The sequence below is a fragment of the Sus scrofa genome, chromosome 16 (assembly GCF_000003025.6).
Source record: "Sus scrofa isolate TJ Tabasco breed Duroc chromosome 16, Sscrofa11.1, whole genome shotgun sequence".
Lineage (NCBI taxonomy): Eukaryota > Metazoa > Chordata > Mammalia > Artiodactyla > Suidae > Sus > Sus scrofa.
The window spans coordinates 42,103,682-42,128,191 of NC_010458.4; the positions used below are offsets into that span (position 1 = coordinate 42,103,682).

Sequence of the window (24,510 nt, forward strand, 5' to 3'; positions counted from 1 at the left end):
CTGAATTTAGATTGTGAATAGCTTCTAAGCAATAAAAACAAGAAGCATAATTTAGTAGCATTTAGCATAATTTGGCAACACTTACTACGGTTACCTACATGCCAAACTGGGCCACAACTTACCACATGAAAGTAATGGTGTCTGTGCATACCTAAACTTATTAATCCTTTTTTAAGTAAAAATACATTAAACATGATTAAAATAGCATTTTATAGCTATTTTATAGTCATAACTTATCCAGATTTCCTTGTGTCTCTTTTACCATTTCTATGTATGCTATCCTCAACTTTGGTGTTCTATCATCTCTAAAGGCATTTTTATTGTTGGGTTATATTCTATGGTATGTACATACCAGAGTTTTTAAAATAATTCACTTGTTGAAGGATATTTGGGGTGATTCTAGTTATCAGCTATTACAAACATGCTGTCAACATCAATGCATATATTCTGTGTGAATGCATGTTCTCATTTCTCTGGGATAAATGCACAGGAATGCAGTTTCTGGGTCACACAGTAGTTGCATATGTCCTGTGATAAATAGATAAACTGTCATACAGCCATACAGTGGGAAACTGTGCCTGTCACAACTCATAGAACCATACACTGCAAAGGGTGAACTTTACAGTATGTAAAAAACTCTTAGTAAAAAAATAAAAGGGAAACTCACCTATGTTTGATACACTCCCTGAAAACCCTAGGCTAAAATATGGGAAATGGCATTTTTAACTTCTCATTTTGAAATAATCATAAATTCACAAGAAGCCTCAACAAAGAATATATACAGGGAAGTCCCCCGTACTCTTCACAGTTTCCCCCAGTGGTGATACCTTGCATCATTGTAGTATGTCATCAAACTAGGAAGCTGACACTGGTACAATTTCACCAGCTTTATATGCACTTGTGTGTGTGTGTGTGTGTGTGTGTGTGTGCGCTCAGTGCTATGCAATTGTGTCACATGTGTTGATTCATATGACCACCACTTCAATCAAGATGCAGAACTGTTCTGTTGCCACTGGGATCCACTGCATTACCCCTTTATAACTACTATTTGATATCTACTTCCCCTCATCCCTAATACCTGACAGCTACTAATCTGTTGTCCATCTCTGTAGATTTATTCAAGAATGTTACACAAATAGAACCATACAGTGTATGGTAATGACTTTTATTTTTGAAAAATGCTCTCTTATTAACTGTAATATGCTGTCAAAGTTTTGGAACCTACTCCTAATCTAAACCTTCTCATTTTATTTCATAAGTTACTTCATCTTAAAAAAAATGTTCTCATCCTCCCAGAGCTAGGTTTGGGACACTAATTTACTGTATGGTATTTGGCTGTTAATTTTCTGGACATCCAACTTGACAAATTTTAGAGAGTACTAGCAAATTTTTTATCTCAAGCAAATGGCATCTGCCATGTAACAGGGATTCTATATTCAATTTACTGAATAAATAAACGTGTCTTTATTCACATTGCTGATTATTTCCTTTGAATATACCGCTTAAGTAGAATTTCTGACTCAAGGGATGTATATACTTAAAAAGTCTTAATGCATATTACCAAATAGGCCTTCATAAAGACTGAAGCACATTTCACTCAGATCAAGAGGGAATTGGTACAACAAGGTCCTACTGTAGAGCCCAGGGAAATATATTTAATATCCTGTGATAAACCACCATGGAAAAATATGAAAAAGAACACCTATCTGATATATATGTAAATATATATATAAAACTGAGCCACTTTGCTGTACAGCAGAAATTAATACAACATTGTAAATCAACTATACTTCAATAAATTTTTAAAAAAATCTTGGTAATGCCTATCTCTTCCAACTGACCTTCTTCCAACTACCTTCCAAAAAACATATTTTGAATTGCTTATGACTCTTATAAACTTTATAGCCAAGACTAATATATTTTCCTATTTTAATATTTCATCTATTTAACTTATATTTCTAGATTTTGAATCGTACATTTAGGGAACGCTGTCTAGTCACTTATGATGGAACATGTAATGTGAGAAAAAAGAATGTATACATGTATGTGTAACTGGGTCACCATGCTGTACAGTAGAAAAAAATATAAATGATAAAAAAACTAAAAAATATATGCATTACCTTAAAAATACATTAACAGCCTAATAAACTTCAAATAAAAGCTAAAAAAAATCTTTAGCTATTCATCTAATTGGACAATATCATTTTAAGAATGTTAATAATTTGCTTGCAATATATGTAGTAAGTATCCACTCTCCTAACTTACGGTTAAGATTCTATTCCTTTTTAATAAAATTTTCATGTCAGTCAAAGCTTATAGAAGTACCATACCCAAGCAAAGTACAATTTTAACAAAGTTATTGCATAATTATTGGCTACAAGACACTGTACCTGGTTGGATATATAATAAAGAACAACAGAGAAATAAGTATGATATTAATTGAAATTCTTTTTAGTTAAAAAATGCACACATGCATTTTTTTAATATTATAATATTCTTAGTCAAAATCCATTTTTTCCCCTACAGGTGGAAAAGCTTCCATCATAAATTTAATATTGTCTATTTACTTCTGTCTCTAAGGATAGAAGAGCAAAATGAGGTTTTTTTTTTTTTTATCCCCCTCAATTAACTACTCAATAATATTAGGATCAGTATTAAAAGGTTAATAGCATCATAATTGACCTTTTGTTGTAGTAAACTGTTCTACTCTGAAGGCAGTGAATTAAATCTAAAAGTTTTAAAAGATGGAGTTTCCATCGTGGATCAGTGGTTAATGAATCCGACTATGAACCATGAGGTTGTGGGTTCGATCCCTGGCCTCGCTCAGTGGGTTAAGAATCCAATGTTGCTGTGAGCTGTGGTGTGGGTTACAGATGCGGCTCATATCTGGTGTTGCTGTGGTTCTGGTGTAGGCCTGCGGCTACAGCTCAGATTAGACCCCTAGCCTGGGAACCTCCACATGATGCAGGTGCAGCCCTAGAAAAGACAAAAAAAAAAAAAAAAAGCTTTAAAAGAGATGGGGTCTAATATTTTTTAAATGCTGGAAAAATAAGGCCCCTTGCCACGCTTTTATACCAATAATGACATAATAACACTATCTGATATGCTTTAACAAAGAATTTCACTGTTTCCTCAGGCAGCTAAAATAAGCGTTTTTTTCTACTCCATTTACTATCAAAACAGATTGTAAGATCATTCAAAACTTTTTTGATATTTTCTGGAAACTTTCACATTTGACAAGCCAGTTAACTTTCTAGGCCTTAGTTCTCTCATGTATGTATGACGATCTTCCAGATTTCTGAAAGTTCCCCTCTATTACTTCAGGGCTAAAAGGATCTACAAAGTATGCCAGAAAAACCGAGCTTTAAAATGCATTTTATATAACACGAAAAATTATTTTTTCAAATACCACAAAATTTGTTGAACTCCTTGTGCTGAGACACACAGATAAACAAGACAGACCCAGGCCCCGATCTCAGGAGCTCATATTTTAGTGTTTCTCAGATGATAAACAAACGATGGCTAGAGTTCACTACAGTATTATGTAAGCAATGCAGTGGAGGCTGTGGAGCAGACACTACAGTTACCTAAAGCTACACTCTAGGAGTAAGATCAGTCTGTGCCTTAATCAAGAATCCATACTTCCCCATAAAATAGAGAGATAGAAAATATAAAATCAGACCTGGGATCATTGTGACTACTTCTTTTGTAATAATAATTTGTATTGTTTTATTTCATATCTCTTTCAGAAGAATTCAGTAAACAAATCTCAATTACTGATTGGTGCTACAGTAAATTCAATTTTAACAGTAGGCTTGAATGATTCCTATTAATAAACAAACAGAATTCTGTTTTGCGTTGACTCTCGGGCAGAACAAAGCTAAATTTGCTGTTCCAAGGAAGTAATTATCTTTAGCTTACATTTTTCTGATATAACATACTGATCCACCCCAATCAGATTCCACCATCACCCAAACTATCCATGTCCCATGCAGCTCACCATTCTAATATGCATCCATTTTGACCATATTTGGCTATATATCATATAAATTGTGTAGGACTCAGGAAGCTTGGATTATAGGACAAGCCTGATAATGTGCTAAATTTTTCTATTGGGTATTTGGATAAGCGGTGTAGGAAGGAGTCTGGTATCTGACAGAGGACTTACTGTATAGGTAATCTCAGTTCACCTGTCACTGACTGTATTCCCCTATTGAGTAGAAGTTGAATCCAGGAGAGGGAATATTCCTGTCCAGTCTTCCTCATATATGATTGGGTTGGGTCTTCTCATCTTCCCAGGCACATGCACAATTTAGTCCTTAGTTCTTTTATTCTGTATTCAGTTCTTTTAGAGTCAGTGCTGCATCATGGCTAAGAGTGTGAGGGCTGACTGCCCATATTTAAATCTCAAACTACCATTTGCCAGCTTCTTACCTTTGTATGCAGTCTAACTTCTCAGGGCCTCAGTTTCCTCTTTTAGAAAATGAAACAGCAGTGTTGCTGTGAGATTTTTGAGGTGACTCATGTGAAGTATTTAGAATCATTCATCAACACACGAGGCATTCATTATGTGATAGTTATATTTACCATTCTCTATTTGTTATATATGATGTTATTCTGTATTTATTTGAAGAAATTAAGTATAAACAATCCATAATTATATGTGTATGTGAAAGCTGTACTTTTGGAGCATTTATTTGTTCTTTTAAGGAATTTGGTAGAGGATGAATTTAGCTACCTTCCTAAGGCAGCCTTTATAGATATTTTAGCTCTCACTCTTCCTGATCATCATCTAAGAAGATTGCTGATTAGTATCCTATGTTACAGTTATGATTATGTTGAAAAAACTCTGTGAATTAATATAGTGGGGATCTCACCGGTAACTTTCAAGATATGTGGATTGTCTAAAATATTTTAGAGATAATCCCAGAACTTGCATTAACAGGGACAAGAATATAGCAACCTGTGTACCTTTCATCTATGCCTTTGAGTATGACATTGTAGGCTTGATTATTGTTTTTCAATTAAAGTATATTTTATTTACAGTGATGTGTCAATTTTTGCTATACATAATAGTGACACAGTCATATATGTATATACATTCTTTTTTTCATACTGTCTTCCATCATGCTCTATCCCAAGGGACTGGATATAGTTCCCTGTGCTGTACAGTAGGACCTCATTGCTTTTCCATTCTAAACGCAATAGTTTCCACCTACCAACCCCAAACTCCCCAGCCATCTCACTTCCTCCCCACCTCCCCTTGGCAACCACAAGTCTGTTCTCTATGACTGTAAGTCTGTTTATGTTTTGTAGATAACTTCATGGGTGCCTAGGCTTGATTCTCAAATACTTATTTTACATTACTGATTTAAAGTTTTATTTATGGCCTGACTTAATAGTTTTCTCCAGATCTAATAATGGAATATGGCCACATTTGGCAAGAGAATCTTTCATACAAGTGATACAGATATAGATAAACAGATATAGGTATATACCATGAAAAATTTTAAAACAGACAATATGCTTGATTGATAATACATATTGATGTTGGTGGTCAAATTTGTCCTGAGGCATGCTTTCTTTATAAACTGGGAATGTTCTTTATTTATTTTGATCTCTTGATAGCGATAAACAGCTACCCCAAAGAGCCCACCGATTCTGTGTACACATAGTGGTTTTGGCCAATTTATAGCGGTATGCCTTCCTAAATCACCTAGATTATAAATTCTTTGAGGGCAAAAGTTAAAATTTACCTACACTCATTTACTCAATAAATATTTATTGACAATCTAATGATTACAAAACATTACCATGGGTAGAGGGGATCTTCACATGAGTAAGTTAAGTCCTTTATCCTGAATAAGCTTGCAATTTTTTAAACTCTTTTGTTGATAACCCTTCTTGAAATAAGTTGTTTAGGACACATTCTTGACACTACTCACTGAACGATTACTTGAAAGATTTCTGACAGGAAAATTACTTCTCAAAACATATAATCCCTTTCTCCCTATAACCCAAGGGGAGCTCCTTGTAAATTTTCCTTGTAGAAAACCAGTCAAGTTTGTCATGATGTAAAACTTGTGAAAATGAATTTTTTGAGAAAGAAAGCTGTTATAAGTCAACACGTTTCCTTGGCCTTGCTTTGATAAAAGATTCATGCAATGGAACTCAGTTGTATGGGAAACAGTTTCCACTAATATAAAATAAGTTTCCTGCATTTTCCCCATTAAAATTGGATTTTTAAATGTGCTTTTCACCCGAGGCCTTTCTGTCAAAAATGCAACTTTTCTTGTAAAATCAAAATGTTTTGTACATATCCCATAATTCAGTGTGCTCTGAAGGGGAAAAGGGGATTAAGACAAAGGTTAGCTTAATATTCTTTTTCTTATCTTAAAAAAAATCATATGATCTAGTACATAAGTAGGCCTTTGGTAGAGCTGTTCAGTAGATATTACTTTTAGCTTGACTCCCATTTCATTATCTTTTTCTGCTCAGACATCCAGGCTCCAATGTTCTCTCCAAGGTCCTCTATGATTACATAATAATACTCCTGAGGGGCATATCATTCACCAGCCCTTTCCTTTTTCCTCCATCTCAGGAAAGTATAACCTCAACAGGGTCATTTCTATGTGATAGGTGACAAGTGGCAGTATTTTAAAGGAACACACTCTCAATTATGCATTGGCTAACTCAGGTTTGTTCTTCCTTGGTAATAAAATGCTTTAATTCAGTTACAATGGCCCATTACCTTAAGAAAATTTTCTCAGGTAGAGAATTTCAAGTGCTTTAGCAAAGAGGGGAAGCATTTTTATGTTGACACAAATTTTTTCTTTTAATTCCATAATAAATTCTATGAATCTTACCTGCACATATAGACAGGAAAAGTCAAGTGGGTTGAGCTCATCAAAAAAAGAGCTGATTGATTATGGAGAACAGAAAATTCCATTTTCAGATAACAGCATTTAACAAATGGGAAAATAGTGTTTTAATTGAATTAACTTGTCTTTGGAATGTAGTAGCAGAATCTAGCCATTAGGTGAATCACCAATTGTATTGTTGGCAACTATTGATAAAACTGGTATGAAGGTCACCATCAGGATTTATTTGATGAGGGTTGTCAATATGCAGTCATAATTAAAATAATATATCAAAATAAAATGGACTGAGTCCTTGGAAAGTTGTAGTCAGAGATTAAATCTCAGGTGGCTTCCACAGGACTCTGTGTACTGACCTCTGACTGAGCCAGAAGAGCCTCTTTCATCTGATTGGGGCCTGACATATTTAATTTGATTTCAAATTGGGTATTTTAGCTTAGATTCCCTCAAAAGTATATGTCAAGACAAGAAATCACATGTAATTTTTTAATTTAGAAAGTACAGAGAAAAGAGACACCCTATATAAAGGATTAATGTTAAGAATGCTAATATGGTGAGCAAGCCTGGGAACTGTATAAAACACTTGCCTTTGAATTTTTCTGCCCAAGGGACCAGGAAGTTGGTGTATTTATACAGCAACTTCTGAGAGTCACTGGTTTGGGAGATTCTCAGGGGACATTGGTTCCTTGGCACCTCTCCCTTGCTCTAGGAGTGGGAAGGAAGCCTTCCAAAATTATGAGAAAAGTCCTAAAGCAGAGAGATACTAATCTTTGCTATGTAAGTTTGGCCAGAACACACTACAAAAGTAAAATCTGAGGGGCATGGGCTGGGAACTGACAGCATCTGCTTCCTTAGAGAATTTCAGACTTCCTTTACTTTTGATATATCACTATAAAGCAGCCAGTAGGTAATTCAATCTTATCACTTAGAAATTATTTTTTGTAGCATGTAACAGGAAACAACAATGTCCAAATCTAGTAGTCAATCCAGATCTTTAGCCACCCAGTGATAGCATCAAGGAGGCACTTTTCCCACCCTCTACTGCCTCTCACATACCAGCATTTAGTCCTCACCTGTCTAGTAACTACATGGTTACACAATAGCTGCTATAACACTAAGACTCATAAGAAAGACCAAAGAGAGAAAGAGGAGGAGAAGGAAGGGTGGAAGTAGGATGGCCCAACTATTTCTTTTCATTTATCTATATCTTTAATTATAAAACAATATTTACCAGAAGTATCCAACAAATTTACAATAACCTTGTCAACTACTATATCACATGGCCAACCATATCTGCAAAACAAGGGCATGTCTGTAACAATCTAATTCAGTTAGGAAACACAAGCCTTTTTAGGTATTTTAAGCAGAACAAGATTTAATACAGGAATTGGATGCCTGTAAATTCACTGAAAGAACTAGAGGAGTGAGTTCTAATCTGGACCCTCCATGATTCCTAGACCTACTGAGGTGAATTTACATACCAGTACTACCATGTGGTCACCATCAGGAAACTGGGAATGACATCAGGAATATGAGAATACTACTGTTACCCCGTGAGTTTAGGAAGACTAACCTGAGGTGTGATCCAGTGATTAGGAGGCCAGGAATGAAGACTGCTGAGAACACTGAAACACAGGCAGGAACACCACTAGGAACTAAACAAAACAAAACAACATGTATCTCTATGAGTAATTGTTTTTCAGAACACCTGCTGCAAATGAGACTGAGAAATGTAGAAACTAAAATGAGATTAACTTTCATTGAACAGACCAAGTCATGAATCTTCTATGGTTAAATACATTTCATTTCTATAACTATTGAGGTTCTGTAGCAAGGGAAGAGTTGGGAGCAATGGCTATTAGAAAACTAATTAATAACACTTTCCAGAACTCCAATGACAGGTTCAGGTTTCATTTAAGGTGGTGGGGGTACTACTCCAAGTCTCCAATTTCCTCTTATCAAAACCTTTCTATAAAGACCCCACAACTTTTTTGACTTAGTTCAAAGTTTATAATCAGAGATCTCTGGCTAAGCCTTGAACATGAGCATAGGGAAGAGTGTCAAAAAGAGAAGGCTATAAAGAAATGGGATGTACTTTAATAAAAATGTGTTTTTATTGAACATAAAAATTAATTAAGGTTTACCTGACTTAGGAATTTTCAAATACAAAATAGATCAGAACACCAAAGACAATTTTTGTTCTTATTCAATAGAACAATCACATGGCAGCTAAATTTTATCTTAGAGTAGAAATTCATAATCACTTTTGAATTAAATTTGTTAAAAGTCTAAAATAGTGTATATATATTAAAATATACTTGATGCTGAACCATTTATGGAAGAATGAGATGATGGATTTTCATTTTTGTGATAGATTTGAGGAAAATAATAGCAGATGCTAAAATGCAGGGGTTTTTTTTCTTATAGAGAAAAAGAGGCAGACAAAGCTCTTGCTGTTTCTGCTGTAATTCTGAGTCAGTTCAATAAAACTATGCCTCATTATAAAGCACTGAAATGCTGCCTATAGGTTGAGTGGAAATGATATAGTAGTTCTAAAAGTGAACAACACAGACGGGTTACAAAAGCCCCACTAGCATTCTGGTTCTAAAAAGGGGGAGAAAGGGTATGGTTGCACACAAAGAAAAACTTTAACAATATAAATTTCTCACTCTCACCAGATTATAGTAAGTAAACCGCCAGATTTAAAACAAGAAGAAAATCAAGGCTCAAATAGTTATGTAAAATAAATGAAAAACATGTAGATAGATTTAGGATAAGTGATATTTTATTACATACAATGGAATTACTTGGCATTCTAGAAGATTGCCTTGAGCTATTAGTAAGTTTACTTAAGGCTCAACTTTGATTTTCAGGGACATGAAAAATATATCACAAAATAGTAATTTGTAATTTAAAAGTATCGAGCAAAGAATACTGACAGTTTTCTACAAATGAGATTGTTAATTCCTATGACGCCACTAAAACACTGAAAAGAACCAAGAAGCTCAACCATAAGCTTTCAATGTGGAAGCAAAAGATAGGGTCAACATAGCCACAGATTCTTTCTCTGAATTTCAAAGAATGTTTGTATTTAAATATGGAAAATAAAAACTCATAATGTATCTGTTGGTGGCTATTGTGGAGTAGAGTGTTGAAGGTGAAAAAAAGGATAGTACAAGTTGATTAGTGAGGGGATTTATTCATGAGTTAACATGGCCTTGCATTAAAGCTCTGGTGTGCTAACACAGACAAGATACTACTATTTTTGATAAGGAATGCATCTTAGTTTAAAATGATTAGACTTCCAGTGTTCCAAAGGGAAAGCTACCTTGAAGGTCATGCTGAACATCTATTAAAAAGAAAGAAGAGGAGTTTCTGTTGTGGCTCAGTGGTAACAAACCCAACTCGTATCCACAGGATGCAGGTTTGATCTCTGGCCTCTCTCAGTGGGTTAAGGATCCGGCATTGCCATGAGCTATGGTGTAGGTCACAAACATGGCTCAGATCCCACTTTGTAGACTGGCAGTTGCAGCTCTGATTCTACCCCTTAGCCTGGGAACCTCCATAGGCCATGGGTGAAGTCCTAAAAAGCAAAAAAAAAAAAAAAAAAAAAAAAAAAAAGGAAGGAAGGAAGAAATATTTTAAACAGAGGAGCCATGTCATTCCCAGAAGCATTGGAGCTCAAATTATTTATATTTCTTTGCTCTAGAAGCTTCTAAAAGAAATACTTGAGAAAAAATATAGATGTCTTTTTTCTAACTTCCTTTTTCTTTAAAGATTGCCTCTGTTTCATTCTAGCAGAATTAAGTCATCTTAATTTATTTTGCTTTTCCCAAACAGAATTATTTTCTTCCCAAAATATATTTCCTCCTCAGAATTCTACCAAAATGCTGCTTTTCTAAACTTTCTAAAATATATTTTATGTAATTAAATGTACACAGACTAAGTAATCTCATCAAGAGGCTGAGCCTGTAACAAAAATAAAAACAAAATCTGTAATACATGATCCATAGAAGAGGCTCATTAATCACACAAAAAGGTGAAAAAAGATGCATTACTGTAGAATGTGTCAACATTAAAAGATCAAAAAAGGATTAGCGATGGGATTAGCAATGGAATCCTGCTGTGTAGCGCTGGGAACTCTGTCTAGTCATTTATGATGGAACATGTAATGTGAGAAAAAAGAATGTATACATGTATGTGTAACTGGGTCACCATACTGTACAGCAGAAAAATATATACATATAAATAAAAGATAAAAAAAGAAAAACAAAAAAAGGGATCCAGTCCTAAAAAAAATGATAATAATTTTATGATAAAATTTGAAAAATTTGAGGAAATGGCTTTCTACAAACACACATATAACCTACCAAAGGGCAATAAATATCAAAAAGCTGAATAAAATTAAAATTACTGTTATTTTAAATTAAATTTCTGAATATGTCATCAGAGACTTTCTGCATAAGTGACTAACCCAGTGAAAAGTTTCAAATATCACAGCAAGAAATCAGTTAAAAACAAACACTTCCAGATAGTAAAGTGGAAATACTTAACAACTCATTTATGGAGACAGAATAAGCTTTGTGCTAAACACTGACAAGGATGTTAAAGAAAGGAAAATGACAGAACAGTTGCTTTCATAAGGATCATGTGATCATCTTAAACAAAGTATTGTTGAAGCAAATTTTGGGACAGAAAAATAGACAAGAAGATGGCAGCTAAATTGTATAGATTGTTCTGGGACAAAGAGAGAGAGAAAAGATATTTTTGTAGATTTTTAAGGACTTTGGCATGATGGATGAGCAAAAACGATTTAGTAGGCATTTATATGTGTAATGCAATTATAATTCCCTCTTTAAGCACATCTTCAGGAGAATTTTGGAGTGGCTCCTCCTTTTTTTTTTTTTTCCTGTTTATGGCTGCACCTGCTTCATATGGAGGGGCCCAGGCTAGGGCCTAAACTGGAGCTGCAGCTGCCAGCCTATGCCAGAGCTGCTGGAAACAGCATATCTGAGCCACATGTGTGACCTACAGCTACAGCTTGTGGCAATGCTGGATCCTTAACCCACTGGGCGAGGCCAGGGATCAAACCCTCATCCTCATGGATACTAGTCAGGTTCTTAACCTGCTGAGCCACAGTGGGAACTCCCAAAGTGGATCCTTTTTAATGTGGATTCTTAATAAGGCAGTCCTGTTTTACTCATTTTATAGAAAAGTAGCAACCATAATAATATAAATAATAAGTAATAGCATTAATTTTCCAGTATTAGTAATACCAGGAAGAGCTTAGCAATGGCTAGACTTTTGAAATATATCACACTGAAAAATTGCTCGTGAATTTTGACTAAAAAGTTGTCATTTTCTACCTTAATATAGGACTGAAATTTTTGAAGTACATGGTATTTTTTGACTCATTTAACAAATCAGGAATTTGAGCTATGGAGAAAATTAACTTTGGTAAGTTCACACATTAAGTATTAGGACATAAGAATTAAGCTACACATGTCTGACTTTAGAGCCTAAGCTCTTAGTGCCCTGACTATATCCCATGTACCTACATGGGCATTTGGAGGTCTGTACAGAGGCACACACAGAGATAAAGCTGTCCCTCATGTATCAGTATCCTTACCATGCTATGAAATATTTTCTTTTTAGTTGTGTTTCAGTAATTTCTGGATCAAAAAATTCCAAATAAAAACATTAAAAATTAGTACTATGTAAAAAATAAGAGGGGGTCAGAGGCAATAAAACTTTTGTGTCAACATCCTCTTGGCTATAATATCTAGATTCAATTACAAGAACTCTTTGCTGGTGTATTAAGTTGAAAAAATGATGGCCTGATTTCAAATGTGCTTTAGGATCAAAATCTTAACATTCAGTAAGGAAAAAAATGAAGATGTTCTTTTCTTTTCAGGTGCCAGCTAATCCTTTATTTACCTGGATAGACCTTGTAGAAAACCTGATTCTGACATTTCCTTACAATGGTTGTGACTCAGAATTTATAACTGCCAATGTCTTTCCATACAAATGTCTCTTTCCTCCCACTTCCAATATTTCATCGTTTAGATACTGATGCTCACCTAGATGATTCTTAAACTCATCATATCAATTATGAAATTCAGACTTAAAATTGGGTTGAAAGGAGAAAACCACCTTGGCAAGTTTTGGCTATCAGACTTCAAAATTTCAGTCTTGATCCTGGCCTCTTAAAACACATTTTTATCTTAGGTTCTTGGTTATCACTCTCATCAAAACAAAACTGAATACTAAGTTAGCAGGAGGAAAAAGAAAGCAAACTGTAGCACCAACACTGGTGAAGATCTTGGACAAATGTAAGACTTAACAAGCAGAGTACAGAGGAGGAATCATTGAGACTGTTCCTAAGCAACCATGAGAGGTGACATTGAAAAGTCTTACCTAAGTTCCTAATATGTGTTTGGTTCACTATGAGACACAAATAATTACATTTTTAACCATCCTTCCTCTACCTTTCTACAGTACAGCTCTATTTTTAAGGTAATCATCATTTCTAGTTAGATTGTGGAATTCATTGATTTAATTTACATCTGTATAGCCAATTCTCAATTCCTTTGATCTTAGTCTTCCTTTTTGATGTTTTACTTTTTGTTCATTTTGCCAACACACGTTTAATTTAATTAGTTTTCATATTTGTCATCAAAAGTAACAAGTCAAGCATTCAATTATTTTTTGCTTGAATGAGTCACCCAAATTTTCTACTTCATTGATATTTCAAATATATTTAAATAAACTAAACTTTAAAAGAAAAAAAAAGTTTTTTAGAAGAAGCCATGCAAAAAATGCTTATCTTTAAAGGCATTTAAAAATTACATAAGATTAATAGTGAAATAAAAATAACCTTTTGACCATGAAGCAGGACTTCAAATAATTTTATAAATTAATGAGTTCAATAATAATATAACCCAGCAATCAAACAGTCCATTGCTTTTCAATGTTTTCTTCCCTATAAGTTAACTTGATAGATTTATATAAAACAATGGATTAATAAGTAAAAGAAAAGTAGATATTCGGCCCATTATCAATATAGCCATTCTCTTGACTCTTTGAAGCTAGGTAACTGAAGCACTCAATGTCCCACCAAGAAAAAAGAGAGGGTTCCATAATGAGAAGCCCCATGTACATTTCAGGTGCAAGAGGATTTAGTAAACATCTGCTTAATGAATGTTGAAATACTTCAACACCTTTCTTTTACATGTCTCTCAAATGATAATAGCCAAGCCTGCCATCTGAGATGACTGGACAATTTTATTCTGGAGTTCCCGAGTGGCACAGAAGAAATGAATCCGACTAGGAACCATGAGGTTGTGGGTTCAATCCCTGGCCTCATTCAGTGGTTTAAGGATCCAGTTTTTCTGTAAGATGTGGTGTAGGTTGCAGATGACACTTGGATCTGGCATTGCTGTGGCTGTGGTGTATCTGGCATTGCTATGGCTGTGGTATAGGCGAGCAGCTGTAGCTCCAGTTCAACCCCTAGCCTGGGAACTTCCCTATGCTGTGGGTGAGGCCTTAAAAACCAAAAAAAGAAAGAAAATTTTATTCTTACGGACAGACCAGCCAATGATGAAAGAAATAATACCTCAGGAGTTCCCTAATAAAATGATCCAAAGAGATAAGGCTAGGAGTTCCATGGTGACTCAGCAGTTTAAGAATCTGACTAGTATCCGTGAGATAGTAGTTCCATTCCTGGTCTCACTTAGTAGGTTAGAGATCTGGCATTGCCATAAGCTTCCTTCCTTCCCTTCTTTTCCCTTCTTTTTCCTTCCCTTTCCTTCCTTCCCCTTGCCTTTCTTTTGCTTTCACACAAACTAAAGAAAGACTTCTGTGTAACCATAGGACAAAAAAATACAGACTTTAGAAAACTCTCTAAATTAACAAACTACTACAACACACATGAAACTACCCAAAAAAAAAAAGCCCAAGAAAAAGGAGAACATCTGGTTTCCAGATTTACATTATAATATTCATAATGTCCAGTTTTCCATAAAATTTATAAAGCAAAGCATGTAGAGAAACAAGAAAATAGATTCATCCACCAAATAAATTAACAGCAACTGTCCCTGAGGAATTATAGACATTTGACTTACAAAGAATGAAATAATGTCATTTGCAGCAACATGGATGCAGCTAGAGATTCTTGAACTAACTAGGAAGTTAGAAAGAGAAAGGCAAATACCATATGATATCATTTATATGTGGAAAATACGGCATAAGTGAACCTATATACAGAACAGAAACAGACTCAGGGACATAGAGAACAGACTTGTGGCTGCCAATGGGGAGGCGGTGGAAGTGGGATGGATGGGGAGTTTGGGGTTGGTAGGTGCAAACCGTTACATTTAGAATCAATGAAAAACGAAGTCCTACTGTATAGCAGGGAAATATAACCAGTCCCTTGAGATAAACAGTGATGGAATATGAGAAAAAAAAGTGTATATATATTCAGTCACATATATATATGACTGAATCACTATGCTGTAGCGTAGAAATTTACACAATACTGTCAATCAACTATACTCTAATAAAATTAAAATTTAAAAAAATACTTCAAATCCAACTGTGTTAGAAAATTTTCAAAGAGCTAAAGGAAGTCAGGAGAAAAATATTTCAACAAATAAAGAATATCAACAAATAATATATAGAAATTATTAAAAATAAGAAGAATCTGGAGTTGAAAAGTATAACTAAAATGAAAAATTCAATAGAGGTTTTCAATAGTATATCAAACAGGTAGAAGAAAATATCCAAGAGATTAAAGATAGGTTAATTTAAATTTAAATGATCCAATCTGAGGAATATAAAGTAAAATGACTGAAAAAAAAATGAACAGAGCCTCAGAAAACTGTGAGACAATATGAAACATACCGACATATGCAAAATGGGAGTCCCAGAGGAGAGGAGAGAAAGGGTCAGAAAGAATATTTGCATAAACAATGGCAAGAGAAATGGATCTATACATCCAAATGTTCAATACACTTCAAAATGTACAAATACAAAATGATTCACAGTGAGACATCTTTTAATTAAATTGTTAAATGCCAAAGACTGAGAGTCTTGAAAGAAGCAAAAGAGAAGAGACTCATCACATAACGCAAGGGCTGCTCAATAAGATATGAGCTAAGATTTTATCATAAACTGTAGAGGCCAAACATAGTGGGATGACCTATTTCAAGTGCTGAAAAAAAAATACTGTCAAGTGAGAATTATTCATCTGGCAAAGTATCCTTGAAAAATAAAGGAGAAATTAGGATATTCCTAGAAAAACAAAAGCTAAAAGAATTCTTTGTTAGTAGGCCTGTCCCAGAAAAAAAAGGAGTTCTTCAGGCAAAAATGAAATGATACTGCATACTACCTCAAATCCATACGAAGAAAATAACACTAATAATAGTAACCACATAAGCAAATAAAAATTCCAATATTGTTGTATTTTGGTTTTATCATTCCTCATTTTTTTCTTTATATGATTAAAAAGACATGCATCAAATATAATTATATATATATGTTAATGGGCACACAATATATAAAATGGAAAAGGATATTTTTAAAAAATGTATATTAGAGAAGCACAAGAGAAGAATTGGGAATAAACAGTATGATAGGAAAAAACATGAAATGATCAGAAGTATAGGAAGATAACATTGAAGCAATAACCTTAAAAGCAAATATTTCTGCAATATTGTAGCTTGTTTTCCATTTTTTGACAGTGTTTCATTTGTTGGGGTTGGGCTTTTCTGAAAAGCGGATGTTTATTCAGAATCTAATGAAGTCCAGTTTAGAATTTATTTTTCTTTTATGGATTGTGCTTTTGGCCTTATATATAAAAGTCTCCTTCCTAATTAGAATACAAAGGTTTCCTTCTCTGTGTTATTCTGGAAGTAGTATAGTTTTAGGTTTCATATTTAAGTGTATGACTACTTGTGTTTGTTGTATGTGATATGGAACAAAGTTTTTTTTTATGTTATTTGCCTGTTAATAGCCATTTGCTCTAAAAACTATTTGCTGTAAAAAACTATCCTTTCTCTGAATTGTCTTTGTTTTGAAACTTTATAAAAATCATATATAATGTGTCTTGTATCCTTTAAATTTGAACTGTTTTCTTTTTAATAGTTTATTTACAGGTTCAAATGGATTTTCTGCATAAAATTAATGTCATCTTTGAGTAAAGATAATTTAATTCTTCATTTTCAATATAGGTGCTCTTTTCTCTTTTTTTCCCAGGTTTATGGAGGTAAAGTTGACATGAAAATTGTGTATATTTAATGTGTACAACAAGTGTTTTAAGTATATTGTGAAATGATTACCACAATCAAGCTTATTAATACATCCATCATCTTACAGTTGCTTCTGTGTGAGAACATTTAAGATTTACTCTTTAGCAAATTTCTAGTACAACTATAGACACCATGCTGTAAATTAGTTGTCAGAATTTATTAATTTTATAGCTGAGAATTTGTACCCTTTGACCAATATGTCCATATTTCCCCTGTACCTTCAGTAACTGGTAACCAGCATTCTACTGTTTCCATGATTTTTATTTTTTAATATTTTCCATGTAAATGAGATAATCCAGTATTTATCTGCGTTTAGTTTATTAACCTAGTATAATATCATCAAGGTTCATCCTTGCTGTTGCAAATGGCAGAATTTCCTTCTTTTTAAAGGTTGAATAATATTCTATTGTATATTGAAGGAAACCAGAATATATCACAAAAATATGCCTATTTAACATAAAAATAATTTTGAGCTAAAGACATAAAAAAGCAGATATTAGAAGGGCACTCTGAAACTCCCCCCTTATCTTCCTGAAAGCAGGAGATAAAATCCTCATATGAAATATATTTTTTTCTATACTAGAAGGAAAATAATATGCATGTTATCAAGGACAGGATGTTATGACCAAGAGAATTCTGTACAAATGGACTTTGTTAAAATAACTCTTATCTTCCTTTAGCCTTCTCACATACTTCAGTTATTTTCTCAGAGGTGTCTCTTTTTGTTCAAGCTAGTAGAAAAGCATTTAGATTTTTACCACTTCTTTGGGTCTTAATTTCTTTATGAGGCTTTCTATGTCACATAAAACAAGTAAATTTGTTTGATTTTTTTCCTGTCAAACTCTCACATAACAGTTGAATTTTTAGGCCCATCCTAAAAACCTTAGAGTGGAGAGTTAGAATTTAGCCTCCCCTACAAAATACATGCAACATTTTTATACATTCATCTATCAATATACAATTAGGTTGATTTCAATGAATCTTTGCTACTGTGAATAATACTACAATGAAATGAAAGTGTAGATATCTCTTCAAGCAAGTTGTTTTATTTCCTTTATATATATATTATTGCATCATATGCTAATTCTATATTTAATTTGGAAGACATCTCCATACAATTTTCCGTAACGACTGTACCAATTTACATTTCCATCATCAGTGTACAAGTATTCTTTTTACTCTACTTCCTTGCCACACTTGTTATCTTTTGATTTTTTGATAATAGCCAACCTAATAGGCATGAGGCAATATCTTATTGTAGCTTTGATTTGCAGTTCCCTGATTGTTAGTAATGTGGAGCATATTTGCATAACCCGTTTATTATTTTAAGTCTTCTTCAGAAAAATGTCTATTCAGGTACTTTGCCCATTTTCTAACTGGGTTAATTTTTTTGTTTTTGCTTTTGAATTTCATTAATAATATACTTTGGATATTAACCTTTTATTAGATAGGTTTATGAATATTTTTCCCAATTTGTAGGGTTGCCTTTGCATTTTGCTGATGGTTCCTTTTCACTGTACAGAATTATTTACTCTGATGTTTTTACATTTTTGTTGTTGCCTGTGCTCAGTGTCATAGCAAAAAAATAATTGCAAAAAATAAGGAGTTCCCGTCGTGGTGCAGTGGTTAACGAATCCCACTAGGAACCATGAGGTTGTGGGTTCGGTCCCTGCCCTTGCTCAGTGGGTTAACGATCCGGCGTTGCCGTGAGCTGTGGTGTAGGTTGCAGACGCGGCTCGGATCCCGCGTTGCTGTGGCTCTGGTGTAGGCCAGTGGCTACAGCTCCGATTCGACCCCTAGCCTGGGACCTCCATATGCCGCGAAAGCGGCCCAAGAAAATAGCAAAAAGACAAAAAAAAAAAAAAAATGCTAAGCAGCTTTATCTTTATATTTTATTCTAGACATTTATGATTTCGGCTATTGTCTTTAAGACTTTATCCATTTTCATTTGATTTGTGTATATGGTATGAGTCCGATTCCTTTCCTTTGTATGTGGATATCCAGTTTCCTCAACACTTTTTCTTGAAGAGACCACCCTTTTTTTCATGGGGTATTCTTGGCACCTTTGTTGAAGATTAGACGACTGTATAAGTGGGGGTTTATTTCTGGGTTTTCTCCTCTATTCATCAGTCTAGTATGTCCGCTTCTGTGCCAGCTCAACATAGTTTTGATTATTATAGCTTTCTAATATGTTTTGAAATCAGGAACTGTGATCCCTCTGACTTTGTTATTGTTGTATAAGATTGCTTTAAGTATTCAGGATCTTTTATACATGCATGCAAATTTTAAAATTATTTTTATTTCTGTGAAAAATGTCTTTGGAATTATTAGAGGGATTGTGTTGAATCTATCAATTACTTTGGATCATTTGGACATTTTAACAATTCTTCTAATCTGTGAACATGGAATATTTATTTATTTGTGTCTTCTTAAATTTATTTCATCAATACTTTACAATTTTCAGTATAGAGATCTTTCATTTCATCGGTTAAATTTATTCTTAAATATTTTTCTGTTCTGGATGCTATTATAAACAGAATAATTTTCTTGATTTCTCTTTCAGATATTTCTTTAGTGTATATAAGCACAACATTTCTATACTGTTGATTTTGTATTATGCACCTTTATGAAAACTGTATTAGTGGTAGTAGTTGTATGTGTGTATGGAGTCTTAAGTGTTTTCTATGTATAAACATGTCTGCAAATAAGGCAATTTTATTTCTTCTTCTCTAAATTGGACAACTTTACTCTTTTCCTTGCCTTAATGCTCTAGGTAGGACATCTTGTATGATGGTGAAAAGACGTGGCAAAAGTGAATATCCTTGCCTTGTTCCTGATGTTAGAGACAAAGCTTTCATTTTTTAATATACTTTTAAGTATGATGTCACCTGTGAACTTATCATACATAGGCTTATTATATTGAGGTACATTCCTTTATGCCTAATTTGTAGAGAGCTTTTATCATGAATGGCATGGATGGCTGAATTTTATCAAATGATTTCATCTATTAAGATAATAATGATTTTAATGCTTCATTTGTTAATACAATATGTCACATTTATAGATCTGGGTATGCTGAATCATCCTTGCATCCAAGGGAAAAAAATCTACCTGGTCATGGTGTATGATCCTTTTAATGTGTTCCTGAATTCAATTTGCTAATATTTTGTTGAGAATTTTTGCACCTATTTTCACTAGGGATATTTGCTTATAACTTCCTTTTCTTGTAGTGTTCCTGATAGTTATCACATCAAGGTAATGCTGGTCTCACAAAATGAGTTTGGAAGTATTTCTTCCTCTTCAGTTTTTGGAAGAAATTGAGAAAGATTTGTATTAATTATTTTTAATTGCCAGACACCTAACCCACTGTGACACAAGGGAACAACTCTGGGAGAGTTTTTATGGAATAAGTATTATTTCCTTTTTCAAAGTTTGGTTGAATCCTCAGTGAAGCCATCTGTGTCTGAAGTTTACTTTGTTGGAAAGATTTAAATATCAATTCATTTACTTCATAGAAAACTGTTCAGATTATGCAATTCTTCTGTTTTGGATTTTGCACTTTTGAAGGAATTCATCCATTTCATTTACACTGTTGGATTATGGGCATGAAGATGTTAGTAGCATTCACTTATCTTTTCAACGGCAATAAAGTTTGTAGTGATACACTTTCCCTTAATTCCCAGTATTGCCGGGTATTGGTAATTCGTGCTTTTGCTCTTTCTTTAAATTTGTTAATTACTAAAACTGTGAATCTTACAGACCTTTTTAAATGATAGCTTCTGGTTTGAATTTTTGTCTATGTTTTCTATTTTGAATATAATTGATCTCCACTCATTACTTCTACTTTTAGTTTATTTTTTTCTTATTTCTTGAGGTAGGAGCTTAGAATATTGACTTCAGATTTTTTCCATTTTTAATATAAGAAATAAAAGCAATAATTTTCCCTCTAAGTATTGCTCTGTGTCCAGAAGACTTTGAAATTTTGTATTTTATTTTTTATTCAGTTCCATATAATTTTTATCACCTTTGAGACATTCTTTTTCTCCCATGAGTTATTTAGAAGTATGTTTTTACCTTCCAAAGGTTTGGATATTTTACTGTTTCTCTGCTATTGATTTCTAGTTTGATATCCTTATTTGGAGAAAGCATACTTTGTATGAATTCAATTATTTTATTTTTAAATTTCATTGGATAATGGATCCTAGGAAAACAATTTCTTTCTTCATTCCTTCCTTCCTTTTAAGATGTTGCTCCATTATCTTCTAGTTTGCATTGTTTTAGAAAAGAGATCTGTATTAATTTATACTTGCTTCTCTATATATTCTATACTGTTTTTCTTTGTCTTCTTTTGAGATAATTTTTACTATATTTAAGAAGTTGTATTACAGAGTTCCCATTGTGGCTCAGTGGTAACAAACCTGACTAGTACCCATGAGGATTTGGGTTTGGTCCCTGGCCTCACTCAGTGCATCAAGGATGCGGTGTTGCCCTGAGCTGTGGTGTAGGTCACAGACACAAGTTGGATCTGGCACTACTGTGGCTGTTGTGTAGGCCTGCAGCTGCAGCTCCAATTTGACTGCTAGCCTGGGAACTTCCATATGCCACAGGTGCAGCCCTAAAAAAAAGCAAAATATAAAGTATTATATCTTGGTATATTTTTATTAATCTTGGTTGGGTTTTACTAAGCTGCTTAGATCTCTGGAGTCATGATTCTCATTTAATACAGAAACATTTGGCCATTGTTATTTAATTTTTCCCCTTCTCTCCTTGAGAATTTCAGTTACATTGATACTAGTCTACTGGAAGTTGACTCACAACTCACTTTAATCTCTTAATTTTACGTATTTTTCTCCATATTTTATTTTGAATAGCTTCTACTGTTATGTCCTCAAGTCCAGTAAGTAGTATTTCCTTCTGTGATATAGACTTTGCTGTTACTCCCATCTTAGACATGATAGTTTCCATCTCTAGAAGTTCAATTTTTGTCTTTTTAATGTATGCAATGTCTACTTAATTTGCTCAATTTTTAAATGTCTAATCTCCAAATGCCATTATCTATATCATTTCTGTATCAGTTTGAATTGATTTTTAAAATATATTTGGGTGACGTTTTCTTATTCTTTGGATGCCTGATTACTTATTTGAGGATACGGATTGTTACATTTAGCTTATTGGGTCCTGAATATTTTCTGTTTCTATTCTTATTCTTGGATTTTTTTCTGGAATATACTTATTTGAAAATACTTTCATCCTTTCAGAAACTATAGCAGCATGTAATGTTGTAAGCCAAACTAGAGCAGCATGTATTCTTTGGTTAATTTTGCCTCTTGTGAGGCAAAACTCTTCTTAGTACCTCACTCTATGCTCTATGTCTTATGAAATTTTCTGTTGTTGCTAGTGGGCATAAGCACTATCCATGGGCTTTCATATACTGAACATAACTCAGCTGACTACTTCAGGGGACTCTCTAAGACTTCTGCTCTCCAGAATGTTCTCTCTCTGCAAATCTCTCCTTCTTGGTACCCTGCCCTGTGAACTCTATCTGCCTTGAACTCCCAGATTCTACCCCATTAATTTAGGGAAGCCTTTTGGTTATATGTGGGTTCCTCTTCCCTTCTCTGTGATTGGCACTCTCTTCAAATATTAAATTATGGGAAACATCTATGCCAACAGTTTATTTTCTATTTCTTGGCAACTTCTATTTTTTGTTTCCTGTTATACAGTGCTTAGTAGCTGTTGTTTTTACATATTGTTTCATTTTTAAAAGTTATTTCAAGTTAGAGGATAAATCTAGTTCCTTACCCCATATTCCAATGTTTACAAAACTTGATTTATACCAAAATATGCCAAAGAAACAGGAGAGATTGCCTTTACCTAAACAGACCCAAAGGGAATGCAGACAAAATAAAATCACACTTATAGAGTTGTTCTTCACTTTAAACTTCTCACTAAAAATATGTTCCCAAGGATAGTTTGTTACATCTCTAAGAATAGGCACAATAAACACAGAGAATAAAGTGAAACGTTGTGGTCAAAACTGCATGAGAATCATTTATAGTAGAATGGTTCTGTTGATTCTTTATGAACAAAAGCTTCTGTGATGCAATGGAGAAAGCCTTAATCATATAGAATCCAAACAAATTCTGACTGTGTCCATTTCTAATCACTTGATTCAGGGCATGTCACTTGGCTGTACCTGCAACATGTGAAAGTTCCTAAGCCAGGGATCAAACTTGTGCCTTAGTTGCAGCCTACGTCACAGCTGCTGGCAAGGTGGGATCCTTAACTCACTGCTCCACAAAGATACTTCCCAGGGCATATTACTTTGGCTATTTCTTTTTCTCATCTAGAATATAGAGATACTAATTTATATTTTAGAGAATTTTCTTAAAATTTGATACAAGTCTGCAAAATTCCTAATACCATGTGTAGCAAAGAATATTTGCTTAGTATACGATAGCTCTTGTGATTATTAATGCAAATTTATTCTTCATAATAAATGGAAATTAATGTAAGTGACCATTCTTTCTTTTCAAACCTGAGATCCCTCATATGTAATTCTAATATACAATTAGTTACTTCCTATTGTTATACTTGCTTTTAGCATGCTTGTGAGCATTTCTTAAATGCTATCCAGTAAGAAGATACATTTAACTTTCTATAAGACAAGAAATCACGCTGCAGTAAAATTCTGTATTTCTGGAATTTCCTTCTCTTTGCTTCAGCAATTACAATGTCTACTGATTTTCTAGGAGATTTCATTTATTTCCTATTAAATTTTGCTCAAATGATTTTGGAAAGTTGATTATTCATGTGGTTGGGAATATGATGGTATGCCTATTATGTTTTCTAAGTTATTTAACTATTTTCCTTATGTCCCATGTAGTCAACATCTTAATGGTAAAAAAATAATAATAATTGTGGAGAAATTGTAGATATGTGGAAGTCTTTTCCTTCTTTGTATGTTGTTTATTGTCTGTCAAGATCAGACAAATTCTTAGGAGCTCATGTAAAAGTTTATGTTCACAGAGATCAATTCGGAATGAATTCAGGACAAATTTAGGACAATAAAGGGAAAGGTAGGTGGAACAATAGTACATACCATGGAGGACAGAAGTCATTCTGAATAACATTTTTTAATATTGTCCTCTTCCACTGAACAGACCATATAGAGAACATGTATGTTTTTCAAGAAGTGGAAAAAAGTGCTAGACTTTTTAAATATAACAGGTTATCTTTATCTTTATGATAACATACAATTAGGAATAAAGTGAAAGTTCTCAGAGGAGTACAAACTTTTGAGGTAAGTAATAAAAATGAATTCA

At 33.7% G+C, this 24,510-nt stretch overlaps 1 long non-coding RNA gene across 3 annotated transcripts in view; it reads right to left on the reverse strand.

Moving 5' to 3' along the window:
• The window catches only part of LOC110257266, a 377,151-nt gene that overhangs the window by 208,567 nt on the left and 144,074 nt on the right, over nt 1–24,510 (reverse strand). For all 3 annotated transcript variants that reach the window (XR_002339658.1, XR_002339659.1, XR_002339660.1), the window contains one exon: nt 8,452–8,526. This is a non-coding gene — a long non-coding RNA (uncharacterized LOC110257266). The remainder of the gene's footprint in view (nt 1–8,451; nt 8,527–24,510) is intronic.